This window comes from Tursiops truncatus, chromosome 1 (genome assembly GCF_011762595.2).
Source record: "Tursiops truncatus isolate mTurTru1 chromosome 1, mTurTru1.mat.Y, whole genome shotgun sequence".
NCBI classification, from domain to species: domain Eukaryota; kingdom Metazoa; phylum Chordata; class Mammalia; order Artiodactyla; family Delphinidae; genus Tursiops; species Tursiops truncatus.
The window spans coordinates 169,405,365-169,424,428 of NC_047034.1; the positions used below are offsets into that span (position 1 = coordinate 169,405,365).

At 45.4% G+C, this 19,064-nt stretch overlaps 1 pseudogene; it reads right to left on the minus strand.

Annotated features, from left to right (window-relative positions):
• Window positions 1-15,781: 15,781 nt before the first annotated feature.
• Window positions 15,782-15,967, minus strand: LOC101336531 (metallothionein-1E pseudogene; annotated as a pseudogene).
• Between the last annotated feature and the right edge of the window lie 3,097 nt (window positions 15,968-19,064).

A 19,064-nucleotide genomic window follows, 5' to 3' on the forward strand; every position in this document is an offset into this window, starting at 1 on the left:
GGTGTGGGTCTGGCTTCACCACCCACAAGCTGAGTGGTCTCGGGTAAGTCTCCTCACTTCTCTGAGCCCCAGTTTCCTCATCTGCAATACTGTGGTTGTACTCCCGACCTCGCTGGTGAGATTTCCATGAAATAGTGCCTATAAAATAAGTCACACCACTGCTGGCACACAGTAGGACCCAATGCATCTTCGTTTCCTCTTTCCAACCCATCTTCCCTCCCTACATACTACCTAAAAGCCAACTCCTGGGAAACGATCTGCCTCATTAGGCAGTGAGCTCCCCGTCACTGGAAGTATTCCCCCTCCCCCCAAAAAAGGCTGGAGAACCGAGAGAGTCATTGTAGAAAAGATTGGGACAATCCTGGTTTGGGGCACTGAGTAGGTGCTTTATACATGTCTGTTGAATAAATAATTGTGATTCCTGTATTGGGAAGGAGGTTGTTCTAGAACACTGCTGAAACTTGGCTACATATCAGAATCCCGAGGGAATTTAAAACACACACATGCCTGGATTTTACCCCCATGGATTCTGAAGTGCAGTTTGGGCATTAATATTTTTAAAAGATCATCATTTTCCAGGTGATCCCATGTGCAGCTACGTTTGAGAACTGGGACACCAAGTTTCCTTCTAAGTCCAAGATGATAAGTATGTGTTATAAGGTCATTTACACTTTAGTATAATAAATTTAGTATAATAATAAATACTAAATTTAGTGTAGTATGTTGTTCCCGCAGGGTACAAGTTATCTTGTACACTATGTGATATATATAGTAAATGGTTTAAAAAATGTGATATCAGAGTTCAGCTGGATTTTCTTTATAAGAAGCAGAAAGTATTCAGATGCGTCAGCTAAGTCTTAATGCTGAGGGCTAATGGTCCATTGGCATCCATGTTAAGTGGGCAAGTGGGTTCGCTGAGCACACCCTGGATGCAGAAACTTCTGGGACTACAGAATTAAAACAGGAAGCTCCAGTTTGATGGGAGGGGCCTAGCCCCTGACTCAGGGAGTTCCAGTCTGATGGGGGAGGCACAGCCCTTGCCGCCAGGAGGCTCTTAGAAATAGCCTTCTTTGCTCTCAACTTCATCCAGTGTTTTCCAGTTTATAAAGTATTCTTCTATCTAGCGTCCTCAGTAAGTGATTGGTCTAATGAGGGGACAATCCTTCCACCCTTGGGGAACTTTCTGTAGAATTCCTCTCTCCAGTATTCCCAGGCTGATGGAAGACACGACTACTGAGTGTCCTTAGGGGGTCCTTGTTCTGATGCCTCCGAGAGTCCCCACCCTCTGGTGTCTGGGCAGGGGACAAGGGTGCCTAGTCGCTGTGCCCTGGGAACCCACTGGGGCTACTGTGAGAGTCGGCCGCTCCGCGGTGCCTTTAGCGTGCCCAGTTGTAATCATCTCCTTCCCTAAAACAAGAGCTCCTAATGGGCAGGGACTCTGCATTAGTTTCTCTGGATCCCCAGAAGGTTTGCTGACTGATGGATGGACCAACTCAATGAACGAATGAATGAATGAATGAATGAATTAGGGCAGCCGGGGGGTTGCATTCGGACCCTCATCATGGTAGTGACCCTGCTCCTTTGCCTGGACAGCCTAGAAGCCCTCCTGCCCCCTCCTTAGTCCCTGAGTTTCCAGAGAGGATTGCACACACCTGTGCAGGGTGGATTGCTCCATCAGCTTTGTAAAAATATGCCAGAGACCTGGTGGAGTCCTGAGGCCCCTAAGAAAGGGTCCCACCTCTGCCAACAGGGATGCCATGCACTTCTCAGTGGGAATCACGTGGAACCCAAGAATGGGAGGGGTGATGGGGTGGCTTCTTCCTTCATGGGGGGCCCCACGCCTCTCCTCTCCTCTCCTCTGTACAGAAAACTGCACCTAGAAAGAGATAAAAGGGAAATGCATCCAAATAAAATAGCAATTGTCTTGGGAAGGGCTGGGGGTGGAGGTAACATGATCACTTCTCTGTAGTTTCCAAAATTCCCAGGCACGACCTTGATAATGAAGCAAACCTGCATAATTTCATAGTCCTGTGCAAAATCTCCCCTGGTTGTCCCCACATGGCCCTGCCCATCCCCTCGGGCTTAGTTTAATTTCTTGAGATTCACTGGAATTTGCTCCAGGCACTGCCAGTGAACTGCCCATGGCTGCCCTATTCCCTGGTTGGTCTGAACTCTTCCGGGGGTGGGGGTAGGGGGTCCATTGCTTTCCCTGGTTGCTGGCACAGGATCTATGCCACAGGGGTTACCTAATAAATGTTACTATCTGACTGCTGCTCCCAAGGAGGGCTTCAACGATTCCAGTTTGCTCAGATCCTGGTGAAAGGAAAAGAGGGCAAAAGTTTCCCGCCCACTCTCATCTTGCAAATTCTCTCACCACCAAAATGGCTTTGGGCTTGTGTCTCCACTTGGGCCCCGAGATCGTTCTCTACTTCATTAATCCATTCATTCTTTCACTCACCCATATATTCAACATCAGACCACGCTCACCAGATCTACGGTGGATGGTCTAGTGTCACCGTGACCGTCTCTTGTCTGGCCTTGTTCACTGGTTTTCCTTTCTTGCCTCCTTAGACTGTTCTCTCCCAGAAAGATTCAGGGCACACCTCCTCCTCTGTGCCAGGTCCCATTCAAGGCCCAGAGGCCAAATATTAAATCAAGAAGGCTCTGGCTTGCATCATCTGGTCAGGAAGAGAGATGGGCAAATGGATAATCCGGGTAAAATGTGTTAAGGAAAAGAATGAGCAGGGAGGAATGGCCCTCCAGGGTCTTCCAGGGTGCCCAGGAGGATCGGCCGGGGAAGGGAGGGAGGAAAGCCAGTGTGGGCCAGGGGACATCAGGGCTGGTGGACTGGTTCTTGGGCTACCACAACCACTGGGGTCGTTTTTCCCTCTTCCCCTCACCTCCTCCCGGAAGCACTGTACCATGTCAGCAGGTGGGGGCAAAGTGAGAAGGGGAATTCTCAGCAGCCCACATGGGTGAAAGTTTGCTGTGTCCTAAAACTTGGCGCTAAAGTCAGATGTGCGGGATTTTCTGTGAGCCCCAACCATCCTGGCCTTATTGTAATCTCTCTTGTCCCGGCTTTTTCGGGGTGGGGGGAGTTGATGTAATTATCCACGGTGTTGCTTTGGGCAGGACTTCAGCATTGCAGAGAAACAGACCCCTTTGCCCTTCTCCATCCCCCTCTCCTCCTGCCCCTGGGTTAAGGGAGCTGGTCCAGTGGGACAAAACACGTTAGCTGTCTGCAGAAGCTGCTGATGGAAATCCTCCACTGTCAGGTGACCTGCTTCCCAGAAGGATTTGTTTGTCTTTCAAAGAAGAAACAAATAGAAACTGATTCTTACACCCTATGGCGAGCTCCCGTTCCCAGAAGGCACTGGCCGGGTGTTCTGTGCAGAATCGTGATGTTGAGCTCTGGGGAGGGGTCTAGAAACCCTAGCAGATGTGACCTGGGTTAGGACAAAGTAGAAAGAAGTCGCAGTGCAGTAGGGAGGGGGCTGGGATTATGGCTAAGCCGCTTGGCCCCTGGTGACTACCTGTTGGCAAAATCTAATGTTTAGCCTGGTTTGGGCTCACAGTTGGAAGGACTTGGGGTTGGCCAGAGACCCCAGGAGTCCTGATCCGGGCTATAATGAGGATACCTCATCTTGAGCAGGTCTTTGGGGAAACGAGGTGGCAGGATGCCCAGTAGACCCCTACCCTGGGACGCCCCTCATGCCAGGCCTGGGGCCCAAAAAGTTCTTGGCCTAGGACTGAGCTGCCCTGGAGATATCTGGGCTTGTGGCGGGGTTTTGCCAGAGAGGTCTGAAAACATGATCGCCTATGTGATTTTTGGGGCCCAGTGCAAAGTGAAAACGTGGGCCCCTGTCCCAAGGTAATTAAGAACTTCAGGATGACTAACACAGGACATGATACCAAGCACGGGCCCTTCTGAGCACATGGCCCTGTGCACAGTTCCCATGCCCCCAAAATCCACTGTATTCTTTTCTTAGGGCTGCTGGAACAAAGTCCCACAAACCAGGTGGCTTTCAATAAGACACGTGTTGTCTCCCAGGTCTGGAGGCTAGAAGTGTTGGCAGGGTTGTTTCCTTCTGGGGATCTCGGGGAGAATCTGTCCCAGGCCTCGTCCCCAGCTTCTGGGGTCTCGCCGGCAGTCTGTGTCTTCCCTTGGCTGTAACAGCCTCACCCTGATCTCCGTCTTCACATGTTGTCCTCTCCTGTGTGCCTCCGTATGTCTTTCGTCTGAGTGTGCCAGTTTCTGGGTCCAAATTTCCTCTTCTTAGAAGGCCACCAGGGACTTCCCTAGTGGCACAGTGGTTGGAACCTGCCTGACAATGCAGGGGACATGGGTTCGAGCCCTGGTCCGGGAAGATCCCACATGCCACGGAGCAACTAAGCCCGTGCACCAGAACTACTGAGCCTGCGCTCTAGAGCCTGTGAGCCACAACTACTGCGCCCACATGCTGCAACTACTGAAGCTCACACACTGCAACTACTGAAGCCCGCGCTCCTAGAACCCGTGCTCTGCAACAAGGGAAGCCACTGCAGTGAGAAGCCCGCGCGCTGCAACAAAGAGCAGCCCCCGCTCACCGCCGGCGCGGTGAGAAAGCCTGCACGCAGCAACGAAGACCCAATGTAGCCAAAAATAAATAAATTAAATAAATAAATTAAAAAAAAAAAGAAGGCCACCAGTTGTGTTGGATTAGGGCCCACCCTCATGACCCCATCTTAACTTGCTTACCTCTGTAAACACCCTGTTTCCAAAGGTCATATTCTGAGACACTGGGGGTTAGTACTTTGGCATCTCTTTTTTGGGAAGACACAATTCAAACCATAACGCTGGCCGTGCCGGAAGGTCGCCTCTGGTTCAGCTCGGCTGGCGGATATTAACTGACTTGTCTGTGCCCGGCTCCCTCCTGGGGCAGGTGAAGCTGCCCTGGACGAACTTCCTGTCCCCATGGAACCTCCTGGCAGGAGACAAAGTGGCCCCCAGGACCTGGTGGCCGGCAGGCCTCTGCCCTGTCTTTAAGGGCTGGGGGTTCCCCGTGTGACTCTCTTGGGAGCACAGACCCTGTCTACCTCCCAGCTCTGTCTATGTAACCCAGTGTAACCCAGTCATCACCTGATGGCTGCCAGCTCTGCTGCTGTGGTCCCTGCCCTGCATTAGTGTCCTCACTGCATCCTGTAAAGGGAATCTGCGAAGCAGCCATTGCCTGAGAGTGACAACTGATGTGTCCCTTTGTCCAAAAGGACAGTGTCCTGTGCTACCACTAACCATTAACCTCGAGTTCCCCCTCCTGTTTCCCAATCTCAGTTTCTTCACCTTAAAATCGGGTCACCAGGACCCACCTCGTGGTTCTGTCGTGAGCCCTGGAGATTGTGTGTGTCGGAAGCTCCCAACAGAGCCTGGAGCGCTGGGGGACACGTAAGAGACAGCAGCTTGGAACCCCATTCTCTGATATATTGGGGGGAAAGCCAAAATCTGCCTCGGAGGACCAGAGGGCTTGCAAATGCCCCACTTCGGGAAGGGGGCTGACACGTTTGGGGGGTGACAGGTTGCAGGGGCGGGAGGATGAACCTGAAGGGCAGGCAGTGTCCTTGGAGTGGACTGGGTTCGCCTATGTGATTTTCAGGGCCCAGTGCAAAGTGAAAACGTGGGCCCCTGTCCCAAAGTAATTAAGAACTTCAGGATGAAGTTCAATGTAGTACTTCAATGAAGTTCAGTGTACCTGACGTACACTTGGGGCTCTTGCTCTTGGCTCAAACCAGAGATGGTGTCATCCATTCTTTCTGAATGATCATTAATTACCTCTGAGAAAAATGCCAGCTATAAGGTTTGAGGCTTTTCCCTCCTATCTCTTTTCTTTCTCTTAATGAGTGTGATGGGATCAACAGAGCCCTGTGAGAGGGAAGCTCTTCCCTTTTTAGGGCAAGGCATCTCCCCGTCGTTGACTCATCCACCCCACTTTCTGGCCCCCAAGCGTGCACCTTGCCTGTTCAAATCATCCCAGGCACCGCCCCTCCCTGGAAGGCTGGCCCCCACCTTTGTGTTTGCAGGACTGAGTCATCAGTGAAGTCACCCCTTGGCTGGGTTCTCAGACAAGCACCTTCTTGCCTGGGATGCTCTGTTCCCACTGGCTCCCCGGCTGCACCCTGGTTCCACCCCGGATGGTGCGCGGGCTGTGAGCCTGGACCCTGGGCTGGTGGTCGGTAAGCGGAGCTGGGCCCCAGGCCCGTCAGGCCCTGCTGGCTTTCATCTGGCCCTTAACCCAACTGCTGTCAGCTGAAGGCTGCCCCTGGGCCCGGCCCCAGCGTGGGCACTGGGATCTGAAGATGAGAAGACCCTGTGCCTGCGGGGCCGGGAGGAATGTGCAGATAGAGATTTCCACTCATTGAACTATTCGTGCCAGACTCTGTCGGTGCCCTGAGGGGCAACACCCGACTGCCCTGGAGGTCGGGGATGGTGATTCCGGAAATGAGCCTTGAAGGCTGTGTCGGAGGCTGCCAGAAAACAGGAGGGGACACATCAGAGGGAACAGCATCAATCAGAGGGAACGGCATGTGCAAAGGTCCAGAGACACGTTTGGGGGAGCCAAAGCAGTTTGTGTGATGGAAGAGATGAAGGGGGAGGTGGCAGGACCTGGACAGTGGTGGGCTCTCTGTCATACCAACGAGCTCAAACCAGGACATCGGGGACCGCAGAAGGGTCTGAAGCATGGGAGTGACATGACCAGGGTCAGGTTTTAGGCAGTGATGCCGGTAGCAAGGTGGGAAGGATGGACAGAGGGTGGAGACAGGTGGCGGGAAGCCCAGTTGGCAGCTGGCATGATAGTGCAGGGTAGGTAGAGAGTTCTGCACCAGGATGGGGCAGGGGACAGAGAGGAGGGTCGGGTTCCTGTGAACTCAGGGCCCCTGGTCCCTGGAAGCAGCGTTGCCTTTTGCAGGTGGTGGTGCCCTTTCCTCATCTCTGGCCTCGGTGCCCCTTCTTCATGACATCTTCCTGTAGGTTGGCCAGTCGGTGCGGCTCCCCTTACATCATGTGACGTAAAGCACGTTCAGGTCCACCCTCTTGTCTGCGTCTCCCACCTGCCCTCCTGTGCATTGAGGGGAGTGTGGGGCACCCCCGAGATGGACGCAGGCTCTGGCAAGCAGAGGCTGAGAGGTTCCCCAGAACCCCTGCTCCTAAGAGGTGGTGGACCCTACAACAGGTCTCTGTACTCCTAGCCCTGGGCTCTCCCCTTTCGCTGAAGCAACCCCCTCCCTTGGGTACCTACTGTCTGCACAGTGGGATACAAGCTTCTGAGTCAGATGGCACAGGTGCAGGTCTGGGGTTTCCTACTCCTGGACTGTGTGACCCTGGACAAGTAACTTGACTGCTCTGTGCTTTAGGTCCCTTACCTGTAAAGTGGGGATATTCTCACTGGGCGTACGTGAGACTGAAATGAGGTCACGAAGCCTGTGCATGGTCGATACATGAAACAATGTGTTATCATGGTGATCGAAGCCCCCGGCCACCCCGCCTTTGCCGGCCTACAAATATTGGAGCATCTTAGGATGTGCGGAGGACGCCCCTCTCCTGACCCCAGGGGCATGTCTGCCAGGGCTTCAAACACCCACCTGGAAAGTGAGGAACTGTCCCTCCAGGAGTTTCTAAATAACGGCCGCCCTCACGCAGGACAAACGTCTGGTGACTGGCCGGGCCGGTGTCGCCTGCCTGAAGACACATCCGAACGCTCAGCGGCTACAGGCTGCTGTATCGCCTGCACCCGGCTCCTGGCAAATGGGCTCCCTGTTCAGTCTGACTGCGTCTGCTCTCAAAATCAGCCTTGGGGTCAAAGCAAGTGCCAGTCTGTGCTTCCATTTCTCTGCTCCCCCAGCCGTCACTGCAGAGAAGTGGGATAAATACGTAATAAAATCATCAGCAAGAAACGTTTCTCCGTGTCTGCTCTAGGAGGGGTGCCTGGTAGCCATGCACTAAGATTTATCCCTTCATTAGCCTTTTCATCTCTTTTAATAAACTGCATGAGGGTTTGGAGGCAGCAACTCATCTGCCCTCAATAAATATACCAAAGAGATCATTAGGCCCATACAGTGCAATGCAACGCGGCCACGAAAGTGACATCCTCCACCTGTATTCAGCAGTGTGGGGCCAGATCCACATTATTTTGTTAAATGAAAAAGCCGGTTATTAAACAGTAATGTAAGAACATAATCCTATTTTGGCAAAATATACCTAATACACATGCCCAGAAGGAGTCTAGACACAAGCACACTAAAATGTTGGCAGTGGTTATTCTGAAAAGAGAGTTTAAGGTGATTTCCATTTTCTTATCTGTATGTTTGTGAGTTACCTAGAATTGGGTTTTTTGCGCAGCCCATGAGCTGAGAATGACATCTACATTTTTACAGAGAATTAGGAACAAACAAACAAAAATCAGAAGACTATGCTGTAGAGAGCATATGTGAGCCACAAAACCTAAACTATTTAGGGCCCTTTACAGAAAAAATTCACCAGCCTTTGGTCTAGGAAAAAAAAAAAAAATTAACATGAGCATGTATTACTGCTATAAAAGTAAAAGCAGCAAGTTTTCCTTTTTGGGAGGTAATAAATTTCCACTTAACAAAAAAATGCATCTAGAATAATTTCTTTCTATTCGATAACACACCTATGGGCTGGGCACCACCCTAGACTCATCCCTCCCTCCTGCTTCACTCCTTCTCTCCCTCCTTCCTTCCCTCGCCTGCTCCCTTTCATCTCCCAACTTTTCTTGAGCACCTTCTATGTCCCAGAGGTTCACAATCCAGGGGGAAGACAGACCCAGGATCGAGTCACCATGACCCTTTGGCCTGATGCCACAGTGTACCTGCGGGTCTTCCCGGGCAAGGGATCACGGGCTGGGGGCTGGGAGCACTGGCTTTGCCTGGGATGGTGAAGGTGCTCCAAGGAGGACTTCACTTGGGGTCGCCTACGATCACCCAGGACCCAGGACAGGCCCTCAGAAAGGTGATTCAAAACACCAGGCCACCTTGGCCAGAGTCCCCCGGATCAAGGTGACCAGGGGTGGTTTGGGGACCAAGAAGGGTCTTGTTTGAGGATTTCAAGAGTCAAAAGTCAACATGTGGAAAACAGAAGTGGAATCTTGAGGTGGCAGGAGACCTGCCTGGCCAAAGGGCAGATGAAATGGGTCTTGGAAAGGCTTTTGGGGGCAGCAGAAAGTTGTGATGGGGTGGTGGGGAGACGCCCTTGGGGAGCAGGCAGCGGATGCCGGGCGAGGAGTTGGGCTTTGTCCTGGAGTGATGGGGAGCCCCGCAGCGGTCTGTGGAGTGAGGACAGATGTGGGCAGCCTCACGTGGGCCAGGTGGTATGGGGCGGGGCCGGAGGCAGGGAGGCCAGGAGGCTGTCGCAATCACTCCCCACTCCCCACCCGGCCAGCTTCCTGCAGCCGTGTCCAGAAGGTCCACACCTCCCTCCTTCCCACTCTCCCATCAACTCCGTCAAACCAGTAGAAGGATTGGGAAATGACTGTGGGGCAGGGGTGGGAAGTGCCCAGGGACACCCCTTCCTTCCTCTTAGCTTCTGATCTAACTTTCAGCACATCTTTCTAGCCTTAGTCACACTCGAGATGACTGTGCCCATCCTTAGCACCAGGGGAACTGAGGCAGGGGGCCAAGCTAGCTGGGGGCTCTCACCGCACACTGCCCACCTGCTGCTCCCTTTCCTGGTTCTGGGATTTAGGGAATAAGCCAAACGAGCAGGCCGGGCCCAGCCTCACCGCACCGGGATTTCTGAACACCTCTTAGCTAGATGTGGTACTAGGCTCAGGCCAGGCAGACCACGGTTGGAATCCCAGCTCTGCCTCTCTGTGTGACCCTGGGCAAGTCACTCCCCCTCTCTGGACCTCAGTTGCCTTATCCTTAAAAATTACTCACCATATAAGAACCAAAGACTGTAACACCCACAAATTACAGAGTAGGTTTGCAATCAACATTCCTTCCCTCCTTTGCAGGCTTATAAGGAAACTAGGTGAAGCATAGGCTCTGCCCTCAGGGGGTTGTTACCTGTGGAGCCAGGACAAAGCGCACGGAGACAATTAGACACAATAATGGAGCTGAATAACATCATAAGATGTTGCCCTGCCCTAGCGCACGCGGCGGTTTGTACCTCGGACCTCTGTGGCTCTTTTGCGGCATTGCTCACACAGGGCTCCTGTTCAGTTCCTTGAACACACCAGGTCCTGCCACAGGGCCTTTTCATAGGTGGTTTTCTCCACCTGCAACGCTCTCCTTGCTATCTACCTTTGCCCCCTCCCCCACCGAGATCAAGGAACTCTCTAGGCAAGATTAAATTTTAATACACTTTAATTAAAAAAGAAATGACAGCCACCTGGCACTTGGATGGGCAGGAAGAGGAGGAAGAGTGCCAGTCTGATGTCTCCACTGTCTCAGCTCTGAGGAGGCACCTTGCTTCCCGGGAGGGCTGGCCTCTCCCGGAAAAGGTTGATGGCTCCCTTCTCCGTGTGCCTGAAGAACTTGGAACTCTCGTGAAGCCTCGTCACATTGCTTTGCAATGACTGGGTCACATGCCTTTCTGCCCCACTGGACTGGGTGCCGTCTCCATGGCAGCTCATCTTCCCAGTCAATCTTGCCCAGGAGGCTGGCAGTCTGTAGCACACAGATGTTAACCCAAATGTGAATTATGGGTCAGAGCATCGCTCCTGGTTCCCACAGTGCTTAACTAACTCCACAACAAATTTCTGGTCTCCTGGTTTTTTTTTCCACAGCTTTACTGAGGTATAATTTTCATTCCATACATGTCACCCATTTTAAGCATACAGTTCAATGAATTTCGGTAAATATATACACTTGTGCATCCACGCCCACAGTCAAGGTTTAACATACTTCTGGCACTGCCAACATTCCCTCGTATCTCTTTGCAGTCCATCTCCAGCCCCAGGTAACCAGTGATGTGATTTCGGTCACTGTAATTTTGCTTTTCATAGCATTTCATATCAAGGAAATCAGATAGTGTGTGGTCTGCTGTCTGGCTTTCTTTGCTTACTATAACGTTTTTGAGGTTCATCCACATTGTAGCACATATCAGTGTGTTTTTTTCCTTTTAATTAGTGAATGGTATTCCATAATATGGATGTATACATTCTCCTGTTGGAGGACGTTTAGGTTGGATCCATTTCTTTGGATTTAATGAATAATACTGCTGTGATCACTGGCATACAAATATTTGTGTGGACGTCTGTTTTCAATTTGCTTAGGTAGATATTTAGGGCTAGAATTACTAGATCATGAGATAAAATGCTTTCTAGGAAGCCCGTCAAGGAGTGTGTCTAAGTGGCTGTACCATTATGCATTCCCACCAGCAATGCACAAGGTACCAGTTTCCCTATATCCTCACCATCATCCCCAGTTTCCTGTGTTCCTCTGTACGTTCCATTACAGTTTTCATCTCAAAATTTGATTTGGGTCTTTTAAAATTGACACCTAACACTATATTATTAGTTGCAAGTGTACAATATAACCTGGTATAGTCAGGTGTTTTGGTTTGTTTTTAATCTTACCCATTCTAATGGGCGCATAGTGGTACAATGTTGAATAGAAGTGGTGAGAGCAGACGTCCTCGTTTTGTTCCTGGTTTGAGGTAGCGGGCATTGTCTTTCACCATCAAACGTGATGCTAGCTGTGGGTTTTTCACAGATGCTCTTTATTACATCGAGGAAGTTCCCTTCTATTCTAGTTTGCTGAGAGTTTTTATTGTGAATAAATGCTGACAAATGCTTTTCCTGCATCTACTGAGGTGATTATATGATTTTTCTCCTTTGATAATATGGTGTAATATATTTACTGATGCTTGGATGTTATGCTAAACTTGCATTCTGAGATGAACCTCAAACAACCATGATGTATTATCCTCTGTATATATTGCTGGGTTTGATTTGTTAATACTTTAAAAATATTTTTGTATCCATGTTCATGAGAAGTATGTATCTATAGGATTTTTTTTTCTTGTGATTTCTTTGTCTGGCTTTGCTGTCAGGATAATACTAGCCTCATGAAATGAATTGGGAAATGCTTCTTGTATTTTCTGAGTTTCTGCAGAATTGGTAGTATTTCTCCCTTACGTATTTGATTAGGATTCACCAGTGAAAGTCATCTGGGCCTGGCCTTTTCTTTGTGGGAAGGTTTTTAATTACCAACTCAAATTTTTAACTTCATAAAGGTATATTAAGATCTTCTCTTTCTCCTTGAGTCAGTTTTGGCAATTTTTATCTTTTGAGAAATTTGTCCATTTCCTTTACGTTTTCAAATTTCTTGGCATAAAGTTCATAATATTCTCTTGCTGTCCTTTTTCTTCTCTTGTTTATATTGATTCCGTAACAGATTTACTGAGCCATAATTAACATACAATAAACTACATATTTTAGGGGGTATAATTTTATACATTTTGACATATATATACACTAATGAAACCTTTACCACATCAAGATGAGAACAAACCCACCACCCCAAAAGTTTCCTGTGTCCCTTTGTATATGACATTATAGTTTTCGTCTCGTAAAATTTGACTTGAGTCTTTTTGAATTTTGAGGTATAATTGAGATATAACATTATATCAGTTTCAGGTATACAATGTAATGATTCAATATTATATATACTGCAAATTGATCATCACAAGTCTAGTTAATATCCATCACCGTACATAGTTACAATTTTTTTTCTTGTGATGAGAGCATTTAAAATTTAACCTATTAACAAATTTGAAACATGCAGTACAGTATCACTATAGTCATCCTGCTGTGCATCTTTTTTAGATCCTCCAGTTTATACCGGAAATTTTAGTTTCATTGATTTTCTTAATTGTTCCTATTTTATTAATTTCTGCTCTTCCCTTTATTACTTCCTTCCTTGTACTTAATTTGGGTTTAATTTCTTCTCCTTTTCTAGCTTCTTAGGGTGGAAACTTAGATAATTAATTTTTATACCTTTTTTTTCCCTAATATAAGCATTTAAAGATATAAGTTCCCCTCTAAGCACTGCTTTAATTAAACCCTGCACATTTTGATACGTTTTGAAATTTTTCCTTCAGGTCCAGACATTTTTCTAATTTCCTTTGTGATGTCTGTTTTTGAGTTATTTAGAAGCATGTTGTTTAACTTCTAAGTATTTGATGGGGGAGGGTTCCCACATTTCTTTCTACTTTAATTCTTTTGTGTTTAAGGAGTATACGCTGTACGATTTCAATCCTTTTAAACATGCTGAGACTTATTTTTGGCCCAATACTTGGTATATTCTGGTGAAGGCTCCATGTATACTTTAAAAGAATGTATATTCTGCTTTTGTTAGGTGGAGTCTTATAAAGGTCAATTAGGTAAATTCTCTTGATAGTGTTATTCAAATGTTCTGTATCCTTCCTGATTTTCTGACTACTTTTTCTACCAGTTACTGAGAGGAGTATTAAAATCTTCATGTATTTTAGGCCATTTTTATCATAGACATATACATTTATAATTGTTATATCCTTATGCCATATTGACCTTGTAGTCATTATGAAGTGTTCTTCTTTGCCTACAGTAATAATCTTTATCTTAAAGCCTATTTTGTTTGTTATTAATATGACCAGTCCAGCCCTCTCATGGTTTTGTTTGCATGGTATATCCTTTCCTATCCTTTCACTTTCTTGTACACAGCATATAGTTGGATCTTGCTTTTTAATCCAGTCTAGGACACCTCTGCCTTTTGAAGGGAGGTTTAGTTCATTCATATTTAATGTATTACCGAGGTGGTTAGAGTTGGTCTGCAATTTTGCTCTTTGTTTTCTACTTGTTTCACCTCTTGTTGTGCCTGTTCCTTATATATTGCCTTCTTTGTGTTAAACAAATCTTTTTTTTAATTGAAGTATAATTGATTTGAAATGTTGTGTTAATTTCTGTTGTATAGCAAAGTGATTCAGTTATACATATATATACATTCTTCTTTTATATTCTCTTCCATTACGGTTTATCACAGGATATTGAATATAGTTCCCTGTGCTATACAGTAGGACTTTGTTTATCTATTCTGTATATAACAGTTTACATCTGCTAACCCCAGCCTCCCACTCCATCCCTCCCTCCCACACCCCCCTCCCCTTTGGCAACCACAAGTCTGTTCTCTATGTCTGTGAGTCTGTTTCTGTTTTGTAGATAAGTTCATTTGTGTCATATTTTAGATTCCACATATAAGTGATATCATATGGTATTTGTCCTTCTCTTTCTGACTTACTTCACTTAGTATGATAATCTCTAGGTCCATCTATGTTGCTGCAAATGGTATTACTTCACTCTTTTTTATTGCTGAGTAGTATTCCAATTCCACATTGTATATATGTACCACATCTTCTTTATCCATTCATCTGTTGATGGACAATTAGGTTGTTTCTATGTCTTGGCTATTGTGAATAGTGCTGCTATGAACATAGGTGTGCATGTATCTTTTTGAATTATAGTTTTGTCTGGTTATATGCCCAGGAGTGGGATTGCTGCATCATATGGTAGCTCTATTTTTAGTTTTTTGAGGACCCTCCATACTATTTTCCATAGTGGCTGCACCAACTTACATTCCCACCAACAGTGTAGGAGGGTTCCCTTTCTCCACACCCTCTCCAGAATTTGTTATTTGTAGACTTTTTAATGTTGGCCATTCTGACTGGTGTGAGGTGGTACCTCATTATAGTTTTGATTTGCATTTCTCTAATAATTAACAATGTTGAGCATCTTTTCATGTGTCCATTGGCCATATGTATGTCTTCTTTGGAGAAATGTCTATTAGGCCTTCTGCCCATTTTTTGATTGGGTTGTTTGTTTTTTTGTTGTTGAGTTGTATGTGCTGTTTGCATATTTTGGAAATTAAGCCCTTGTCAGTGCCATTGTTTGCAAATATTTTCTCCCATTCCATAGGTTGTTTTTTTGTTTTGTTTATGGTTACCTTTGCTGTGCAAAAGCTGGAAAGTTTGATTAGGCCCCATTTGTTTATTTTTGTTTTTATTTCTAGTGTAGACTGACCTACGGAAACATTGGTACGATTTATGTCAGAGAATGTTTTGCCTATGATCTCTTCTAGGAGTTTCATGGTGTCATGTCTTATGTTTAAGTCTTTAGGCCATTTTGAGTTTATTTTTGTGTATGGTGTGAGGGTTTGTTCTAACTTCACTGATTTACATGTGGCTGTCCAACTTTCCCAACACCATTTGCTGAAGAGACTGTCTTTTTCCCATTGTATATTCTTGCCTCCTTTGTTGAGGATTAATTGACCATAGGTGTGTTGGTTTATTTCTGGGCTCTCTATTCTATTCCATTGATCCATATGTCTGTTTTTGTGCCAATACCATGCTGTTTTGATTTCTGGAGCTTTGTAGAATTGTCTGAAGTCTGGGAGGGTTATGCCTCCTGCTTTGTTCTTTTTCCTCAGGATTGCTTTGGCAATTCTGAGTCTTTTATGGTTCCATATAAATTTTAGGATTATTTGTTCTAGTTCTGTGAAAAATGTCATGGGTAATTTGGGAGATATTGCATTAAATCTGTAGATTGCTTTGGGTAGTATGGCCGTTTTAACAATATATAAATATTTTTTAAAATAGATTTTTTTAAGCCAACCACTTTTATTATCATTCTTGTATTTTATAGGACAAAAAAAAAAAAAAGAGGAATGTAGCAAACGTGTCAGGTTGTATAAAAAAAAATGCAGGTTTGTGCACGTTGCTCTATTTACACCTGGGAGCAGGCTCTTCCCTCCTTCAGGCGCAGCAGCTGCCTTCGTCTGAGGCCCCTTTGCAGACACAGCCCTGGGCACACTTGGCATAGCTCACAGGGCAGCAGGAGCAGCAGCTCTTTTTGCAAGAGGTGCATTTGCACTCTTTGCATTTGCAGGAGCTGGCACACGTGCAGGATCCACCTGTGGCACAGGAGCAGTTGGGATCCATGGCGAGAGGAAGCAGAGGCTGGGGTCCAGAGACTGCAGCACAAAAGATGGCAAGGACATTGAGGGGGCATGCTTAAATAGATCTTTACTGGAGTATAATTGCTTCACAGTACTTTGTTAGTTTCTGCTGTACACCAAAGCGAATCAGCCATATGCCTACACATGTCCCCATATCCCCTCCCTCTTGAGCCTCCCTCCCACCCTCCCTATCCCAACCCTCTAGGTCAATGCAAAGCACTGAGCTGATCTCCCTGTGCTATGCTGCTGCTTCCCACTAGCTAACTATTTTCCATTCAGTAGTGTACGTATGTAGATGCTACTCTCACTTCACCCCAGCTTCGCCCTCCCACCCCGTGTCCTCAAGTCCATTCTCTATGTCTCGCTCCTTATTCCTGCCCTGTAACTAGGTTCATCAGTACCATTTTTTTTTTCCATTTTAACAGTATTACTTCTTCCAATCCAAGAGCATGGGATATCATTCCGTTTCTTTGAATCATCTTCAATTTCCTTTATTAATGTTTTATAGTTCTCAGCATATCAGTCTTTCACCTCCTTGGTCAGGTTTATTCCTAAGTATTTTATTGTTTTGTGTGCGCAATTTTAAAAGGTATTTTTTTTTTTACATTCCTTTTCCGATATTTCATTGTTAGTGTTAAGAAATGCAACCAATATTTCTATATGTTAATCTTGTATCCTGCTACCTTGATGAATTTGTTTATCAATTCTAGTAGTTTTTGTGTGGAGTCTTTAGGGTTTTTCTTTTTAATTTACTTTTTCTTTATTTTTATTTTGGTTGCATTGGGTCTTTGTTGCTGCACGCAGGTTTTCTCTAGTTGCAGCGAGCGGGGGCTACTCTTTGTTGCTTCTCATTGCAGTGGCTTCTCTTGTTGCGGAGCATGGGCTCTAGGTGCATGAGCTTCAGTAGTTGTGGCTCGCAGGCTCAGTTGTTGTGGTTCGTGGGCTCCAGAGCGCAGGCTCAGTAGCTGTTGTGCATGGGCTTAGTTGCTCCATAGCATGTGGGATCTTCCCAGAACAGGGATCGAACCAATGTCCCTTGCATTGGCAGGTGGATTCTTAACCACTGCACCACCAGAGAAGTCCCAGGGTTTTTCTATATATAGCATCATGTCATCTGCATACAATGACAATTTTACCTCTTCCTTTTCAATTTGGATACATTTTATTTCATTTTCTTGTCTAATTGGTGTGGCTAAGACTTCTAATACTATGTTGAATAGAAGTGGTGAGAGTGGGCATCCTTGTCTTGTTCTGGATTTGAGCAAGAAAGCTTTCAGGTTTTCACCATTGAGTTTTAAATTGGTTTTAGGTTTGTCATAAATATCTTTTACTATGTTGAGATATGTTCCCTCTGTACCCACCAACAAATCTTTTAAAATGCATGATTTTAATTCTATTTTTTTGATATTTTTGTAGGTTTTTAATGATTTCTCTAGGCATTGCAATATACACTTTTACCTTATCACAATCTAATACAAATGAATAATGACTAACTTTCACCAAATTTGCAGTATTGTAGTTCAATTACCCACCTTTCTTTGTGCTATTGTTATCACATATATTACACCTATATGTGTTACAAACCTAGATACACAGTGTAATAATTTTTGCTTTAAACAGTCATATATATTTTAAAGAAATTAATAAAACAAAAGAAAAAATATATCACACAGTTACCAATTTCAGTGCTCTTAATTCCAGCATGTGTATTTGGATTACTGCAGGTATCATTTCCCTTTAGTTAAAAGTTTTTATTCAGTTTTCCTTTAGTTTTTATTGTAATGCAGATCTTCTAGCAACAAATTTGCTCAGTGTTTATTTATCTGTAGATGTCTTTATTTCACCCTTATTTTGAAGGATAATTTTACTACATAGAGAATTCTTTGTTGACAAGATTTTTCCTCAGCACTTTGAATATGTCATTCCAATGTTTTCTGGCCTCCATTATTTCTGGTGAGAACTCAGCTGCTTATCATATCATTGTTCCTCAATATGTGATGTGTCTTTTTTCTCTTGCTGCTTTCAAGATTTTATCTTTGTCTTTGAGCAGTGTGACTATGATGTATCTAGGTGTGATTCTGTGTGTTTATCCTTCTTGTTGAGTTTCTTGGATCTTTTAGCCAATGTTTTCACCAAATTTGGGAAGATTTTGGCCATTATACTTCAAATATTTTTCTCCCCACTTATCTCTTTTCTCTCTTGGGGCTATAATGAAACATATGTTGCAGTGCTTGATATTGTCCTGAAGATTTCTGAGATTCTGTCGATGTTTCCTCAGTCTTTTCCCTCAAACTGTGTTTTTCAGTTTGGAGACTACTGATTTATCTTCAAGTTCATTGTTTCTTTCTTCTGTTATCTCACATTTGATATTGAGCCCATCTGGTGGATTTAAACGTGGTTTTTTTTCCAGTTATTGTACTTTTTAGCTCTAGAATTTCTATTTGATTTTAAACTAGTTTTTAGTTCTCTGTTGAGAGTTTCTATTTATTCACTCTCACTTAGTGTATTTTCCTTTATTCTTTGAATACACAGTCCTGCAATTCTTTGAACATATTTATAATATATTTTTTTAGCTTTTAAAAAATCTATATTCAACATATGGGCCCACTTAGAGTCAATTCCTAGTGACTGCTTTTCTTTTTTTCCCTCGATATGGGTCACCTTTCCTGTTTCTGTGCCTGTACAGTAATTTTTGGTTGAAAACCTGACATTGTAGATAATACATTGTGGCAACAACTCTAGATTATTTTGTTTTTCTGAGGTTGTTGATTTTTCTGTTTTATTAGGTAATTAACTTGCCTGGACCTGAGCTGCAAACTCTGTCTCTCCCACAGCATGAAGCTACTGATCTTTCTGCTCATTTTAATTTTTTTTTTTTCTATTTTAGCTTGGCTCCCTAGGGCTCTCCCCTGTTTCTGAATAGTTCAGGGTCAACCAATGAGTGGGCATAGGTTATGCTCAGACACCTCAAGCCAATAAGGATTTAACCCTTTGCAACCTGAACTCTGGGTGGGTTGAGCAGCTCATTCAAAGGTTCCAGTTTCAGACATGCTAAGAAGAAGAGGGAGAAAGTTTTTAAG